This window comes from Mesocricetus auratus, unplaced genomic scaffold (genome assembly GCF_017639785.1).
Source record: "Mesocricetus auratus isolate SY011 unplaced genomic scaffold, BCM_Maur_2.0 Super-Scaffold_100023, whole genome shotgun sequence".
NCBI lineage: Eukaryota > Metazoa > Chordata > Mammalia > Rodentia > Cricetidae > Mesocricetus > Mesocricetus auratus.
Genome location: NW_024429204.1, coordinates 333,873 through 341,338, shown reverse-complemented (window position 1 = coordinate 341,338; position 7,466 = coordinate 333,873).

The window sequence follows — 7,466 nt, the reverse complement described above, 5'->3', positions numbered from 1 at the left end:
AGCAGAGAGGCCAATGTGCCCAGCGCTCCGCCACCTGTGCCTAAGGCCAAGGAGCAGGGGGCACAGAGGGTGGGAAGAAAAGAGACTGGGAAGGGAACACATCTTTGGAGAAATCCTGTCTCTCACACTGGTCATAAAATGCTATGTTTTGGTGGGATTCACAGGTCAGTGACTATGATTGGAAGCTCTGAACAAAATTACAATTCTAATATGCAAAACTGAAAAACAAATACTTTTTAGTAGTTTTCACTTCAGAAACGCTTTCCTTTTCCTCATCAGTTAGAACCCATCTCTAAATAGTTCCCATCCTTTAAAATGATCAAATTTTATTTTTAACATAATATTTGATACACAATAATCATATAAGTTTATGGAGTGTGCTATGTACTTTTAATGCATGAATTCATCGTATGATGATCAAATTAGAGTAACTAATACATTCAAATCCTCAAATATTTATCATTTCCTTGTGGTGAGAATATTCGAAATTATCTCACAGTGGTTTTGAAATTTATGATATCTTATTGTTAACTCCTAGTCACATTCCTAGTCCACACAACATCAGAATTTATTTTTCCTAGCTGTAAAACCACATCCACTGCTGAGGATAAGGCGTCCTAAACATTCTTGTGTAAATTCAGATTGGCAAGTCCCACCCTGACAACAGGAGATAACCGTTCTTGTTTAAATGATGATATATGCTGTGCTTTGGATGTGAAACATCTCCCATAGTCCCCTTTCCTTGAACACCTATTTACCAGCTGATGGCACTATTGTAGAACCTTTAGGAGGTGATGCCCTGACAGCCATCTCCCAAATAATGACACAGAGACTTCTTACTAATTGTGCAAGCTTGGCATTAACGTAGGCTTGTCCCACTAGCTCTTAATAGCTTAAATTAATCTGCTTCTATTAGTCTACATTTTTACTGCTTGGCTTTTTTACCTTCCTTTCATTCTCTATGTCTCTCTCTCTGTCTCATTGGTATCTCACTGGCATAATTCACTTGCCTAGATTTCCCCTCCTCTTCCTCTCTCTCCTGGGAAATCCTATGGAGATTTCCCTTCTTGTCTAGCTATTGGCTGTTTAACTTTTTATTATACCAATCACAGCAATACATCTTCACAGTGTACAAATATCCCATGACAGACGACACCTCTTAAAGTGGGTCACTGGGCATGGGGCCTTGAGGTTTTATAGTTCAATCTCACTTCCTTTCCACTTTCCTCCTTCTGACACATTATGACCAGCCACGTCACAGCCCTGCCATCATGCCTGTCTCAGGATGATGGAGTATGTCCCCTCCAACTCTGAGACAAAGGAAACCCTTTAGTGCATTGCTTTTTATAGTATGGTATTTAGACACAGCAATGAGAAAAGTAATCATTATGGGTGTGTGTGTGTGTGTGTGTGTGTGTGTGTGTGTGTGTGAGAGAGCAGATACATTCTTCCACTGAACTTCATTACCTGTCTTAGTTTTAATTGACAACTTGACATAGCCTAGAGTTATCTAAGATTAAAACCTTTACTGAGGAACTGCCTGGATCACAGTGGCCTGTGGCCATGTTTACAGGGTTTTGTTTTGATTGCTGGCCCAGAAGAGCCTAACCCATCGTAGGTGGTGCCATCTCTAGGCAGAGCCTTCTGGACTTTATAAGAAAGCTCCATGGCACATGTTGGTGCTGGAAGCCAGGTGGACGTCTGTAGTCTGTGCTTTTACCAGATGCCATGTGGAAGTCCATGATTAGCACTCCCACTGACTATAGAGGACAATGAAGCTTCTCCTGCAGTGGTTTTGATTATTGCAGACTCATAGTTGAGACAGAGAGACGTAGAAGGCTTTGTGACAACCCCCATCCCCATTCCCAAAAAAGTAACAGCCTAGATAGGAAGCCATTGAAGAGAACTCTTAAAGATCATGATAAGGATGCTGAAGTGTAGCTCTCTACAAAAGAGGGCTACTGGTGGTGGGGTAGGGAAGGACTCACTTTTCTTTAAGGAGCTGGTCGCTGGGAATTTGACCATGCTCTAGTGACTATATGGACAACACAAACTGGACTTGTCTTTGTTTTGTTTTGTTTTACTTGGAAGGGGCACAAGGAAGAACAAACCTGGGAGGGCTGGGAAGTAAGGTTGATAGGGGTTCACTATGTGATATTCCCAAATAAGCGATAAAAATATTATGTTAAAGAAAAAGAGAGAAAAGAAAGCTAACTAAGCATTCATCAGCCAGAGACCCAGCACATAGCATTCCTCCAGGGTTTCTACTTTAAGTTTCTGCTTGGGTTCCTGCTCTGACTCCCCTCACTGATGGACTGTAACCTGAAGCTGAAATAGATCCTTCCCTCCCCTAACTTGCTTTTTGTCAGGTTGTTTTATCACACAGAGGCAGAAAAGAGACAAGAACTTATCTAATTGCCCCCTAATGACTCTTAACTTGGACCATGCTATGCAATGAAACCACTGAACTGGTTGCTTTGTAGAAATACCCTTACTTTGGTCTCATCCTAGACCCAGAAGTCATTAGTCTGAGTTGAGCACTGGGAACCAGTATTTTTAAAAATATCTTCAGATGTTTCTACCATTAAACAAGACTGAGGACTACTACTGATCCTAAGAGGATGCCTTTGACCTATCTCCCTTCCCTATTAGATATTGTAATGGTAAATTTGATGTGTCAATTTAGCTAGACCAAAATACCCAGAAAAAAATGGTTAAATCCTAGTATAGTTGTTGCTCGCAGCAGATCACCCTTCACAAGCTGAAGAGAAGGGCTATCTAATGAGTTGAAGGCCTTAATAGAGAAAGTATGACCTCCCTTGAGGATGAGGGCATTCAGCCCCAAGACAATCTTCAAATTCAGGATGCCATTCTTAGTCTTCCCTGGGTATCTGCAAGTCCATTTTGCAGAGTTTGGACTAGTCAATATCTGTAGTCGTATGGGCCAGTTCCTTAAAATGGATCAGTCATTCTGTTCACCCCGACTCCCTTATATACATCTATGCATAAACATGTATACACATGCATATATGCAATGAACATATTGATATGGACTGGAAAACCTTTACTTACTTAGCAGCTGTAGCTTGTTTCCTGCCCATTTTCTAGGATCTAGCACACCCACCGGAGCACATTGATAATTTGGCAATTCCAGTCACAAGGATATCTGGTTGCAGACCACAGAAACCAATTCCCTTGGCCTGAACCAAACGGAGAAGTTATGAGAAGGGCCACAATGCCTCCTGTGATGAGTCAAGACACTTCTGAAATCTTGTTGGAGGGCAGAAAGTTTATTAGGAGTCGAGTCCATCTCTTGCCTTTGCTTCTCTGCAGGTTAGCCTTGTCATTCTCTCACTGTGTTTGCACAGTTTTCCCTGCCACAGCTCTGCCTTCCAGTTGCTGGGGCTGGAAACCTTGGCACCCTTTACAATTCTTCTCATTTTTTCCCTAGACTGCCATATTTATCCATCAACGAACCCTATGAGTCTATCTTTAACATATTTTCAGAGTCCAAACCCTTACTTAGTCACTAAGCCACTGTCATCTGATACACGATTATTGCAGTAGTCTTCCAGCCTTCCCCCAGTCTCCATTTACTTGTTCTACCTACATTTGTGGGTGACTCTCATCGCCTTCTGAGAAGAATCAAATGTTACTCTAATTTTCCAGGTAAGCAAATTGAGAAGCAAAGTAAGTGGCTAACAAAAAGTAATGAAGTTTGAGGAAATTAAAATCAGGATTCAAACCAATTGATTACATATCATATTTCACAGAGTTTGCTATCATGCCTGGGGATTCACTAACTAAATTCACATTAGAACAATGTCTTAATATAGTTCTAATAGGTAAATTAGATCTGAACAGAGTTGTCAGGTTGGGGGTAGGATTGACCTGTGGAACATCATGGCTCTGGTTAGTAGTGTGTCAACCTGTGTCCTGTTTCAGAGTTATGCACTGGAGACCAAATAAGTGATCATAGAAATAGTAAGTTCTTCCCAATGTCGTGCATCCATTATTTCAATAAATTTTCTCCATGTTTTGAAACTGAGCCAATCTCCCTGTTAATTTTACTTTCAAATAAGACTTCTAGGAATGCCTTGCATCCAGAGTCTTGATTCTAACTAGATTCTAGACAGACTTCCACCTGGCTGATTTCATATTTTCTTAATTGAAAAGATTCTTGACTTGAATTTGCCAAAGAAACAGAGACCAGGTAAATCTCGGACATTGGTTTTTGGAATCTTGTCACCTCTGCTGCTCAATCATTCTTTGAACATGAAAAAGGATACTACAATAAGGAGACCAAGCTAGGGGCAGAAAGGCCATGGGCCAGGGTTTCTCACCTACCAGTAATAGGGTATCATATCTTATTCCCATTAACTCATTAATAAGCCAACTGATTGGTGTGGGCTTAGTAGCTTGCTGCCACCTGCTCTCCAGATAGTGTTAGCATCTCAATAAACCAAAGTCTAAACTTTTAAGAAACTCTTACATTGCTATGGATTTTAGGTTTAAGGGTTGGAATTTAATTTCTACTAATTTCTGAAGATGAAAAACCAAGTAGACTTTATGGCCCCAACTCTTGTTTGCACCACCTACTGGCCCCCTACACACTTAGGGTCTTGGAGGTTGACTACACATTAAATAGTCACGTCTTAGAAAGAAGATTTCTTTAATCAATTTTAGTATGTATATGTGTGGTTGGGTGCCTATTAGAGTGTATGCATGTGCGCTACATGCAAACAGAAGCCTGGAGACATTAGAAGAGGTGTTGGGTACCCTGGAGCTGGGGTTACATACAAACGGTTGGGAGCCACTATGTGGGCACTGGAAACCAAACCCAGATCCTCTGCAAGAGTAGTAAGTACTCTTAACTGCTGATCTATCTCTCCAGCCCCAAAAGAATTTGAAGAATTACAGCCAGTAGGTTTATTTCTGTGAAATCTCCCCCAGCAATCATGGGTCTGGAATGGTTGCTCCACAATCAGGCAGGAGGCAATGGCTGATTAACCACCAACTAGAGTTGTGCAAGGTAAAATCCTCCACTACTGCAACCTGTGAGACTGTGAACCAAAGAAAACCATTCTGACCTTAAATTCAGTAGATAAGCATTAGCTTCAACATTTTGAGGCTACATTAGCAATTAGTCACCTCACCCAGGAAATTGAGAGCTCCACAAGAACCATCCATCCAGAACCTCATGTGGTTCTTTAAGAACCCCAGAGGCTCCCTCAGGTCTTTCTAGTCATTTGACAATCGGCCTTTCCATCTGATGCATGCAATTCTGAGTTGACTTGGGTTTTAAGGCAACATCAGGGCTCAGCAGCAGTGCCATGCCCCTGCAATAGACCTGAGTGAGAATGTCTACACTCATTCTTTCTGTTTGACTTTCAGTTCACTGTTGTTCCTTATCTCCACAGCAGGATAATCCCTGGGCTGATAAGCCACCCTATCCATCTGCCCAGACATTCCTGCTTCCTGAGTAGTAGGATGGGCTGGAGTGACATTGAGTACAAACCCTAGATTCAAACTCTGGCTTTTAGTTGTGTGGCTTCGGTGAGAGAATGAGTCTGAACAGGCACAGTAGATGCTGAACTAGTGTGTGTGTGTGTGTGTGTGTGTGTGTGTGTGTGTGTGTGTGTGTGTGTGTGTGTGTGTTAATTTTGCATGCATGCCTTTAGGTTCATTTCTATCACTCTGTGCTTTACTGCCTTGAGACAGGGTCTCTCACTGAACCAGAAACTTGCCATTTGGCTTGGCTGGCTGGACAGCTCCCAGGATCCACCTGACTGTGCCTTCTAATTCTGTGTTTATACAAGCAGCCATGCCAGGCTTTTTGTGTGAGTGCTTGGGATTTGAGCCTGGGTCCGCCTTGTACTTGTACAGCAAGCACGATTATACACCGAGACATCCCCACAGCCTCTGTAGTCTTTTTCTTTTCTTTCTCTAAATCAAACATCAGCCTCTTTGGGTTTTTGTAGCTCCCACGAATCCTCTCTCCTATGGTCTTTTCCTACTTTACTTTGATGGCTACTTTTCCCTTCTTTCTGCCCCACTTGGATCAGCTATTTGTCTTGTCTATCCCTGTATCTCTCTTGTTTAGCCCTGTCTGACACATATTAATTGTTCCAGAATGCTGCTTACTGATAAGTAGTTCTAAACTTCTGGTCCTTACCCATCTACCACCACAAGATGTTCCAGCTTGAGTGATGTACACATGAAAACAACTCAGCTCCAAAGACTCCCTTCGATTGTGTCAAGGGTAGAGTCAGCTGTGTCAACCTTCACTCTTCTAAAGAGTGGGCAGCACAGAGTGGAGAGAGAAGCCCCATCATTTCCAGATCATCAGACTGCAAAAGAGCTTTTCCGAATCATCACATGGTCAGTGCAACCAGTGCCTTCAGTTGTGGACATCATGGTGACACATTGGGCCAGACTGTTCGCGGAGTCATGGTGGGTAGGAGATAAGATGTCCACGCTGCTGGGACTTGGGGAATGGCACTTCTGTCCAGCTGCTGATAGGCAATGTGAATCTTCTGTTAAATCCTTAACCCTCTAATTGAGATCTCAGGGGTTTCAGCTTGGCGTAGGGTGATGTCATAAGGAAAGCTACAAGCTACTGTCTGTATCAGACATCAGGGCAGAGAATTCAGTACAAATTTTTTAATTTATTTTCTGTAAACTCAATGTTATATTCACCTACATTGTCTCTCCCTATCCTCTGTTAGTGGGTAGGGTTATTTTACCATAAAATAGCTGCAGATTATTCTTTGGGGGAATTATTGATTAAGCAGGGAGAAGTCCTGCTCATGTGATAGGCTACCTGGTTTGTATAGCAGAGACATCTGCAGCACTTGAAACAGAAACAAGACCCCTGTTGAAGAATCATAAGAAACACCAAGCACTGACATCAGTTCTACTTCAAGGCAATGACAGGCATAGGTAGGCTAAACCCTGAGGAGATGATGGAGAAGGTGGGCAGTTCAGAGAACAGAGAAAAGGACCTTCTTCATGTCCATGCAACACTGAAATGCAATACTGAAAGGTACCCCAAAGGAAGATAAATATTCAAGCCAATCTTTGGAGTGCTTCCTTATCTGAAAAATATCTGCCCTTCCAAATTTCAAGGGGGAACAGTGGTAGGGATACAGGGACATGTCTAGGTTTTTTTTGGAGAGAGCCAATTATGATGGCTTGCATCTGTAACCCCAGCATTCAGGAGGTGGAGACAGGAGAGTCTTTGCCTCAAAACCTTGCCTGGATTCTAGAGAACTTAACTGTCCGGAGATTCTTTTTCCTAATCATGGCATAAACCTAACGTTTATCTCCAAGCTGGGCAGCATTAAGCACTTCCCATGCTGTAACTCACTTCATGTTGTAACCATTACCATTTCAGCTGAGGAAACCGAGCTATGGGTGATTCAAGGACTTGCCTAAAGTCACATGAGCTCATGGTAGCAGAGCTG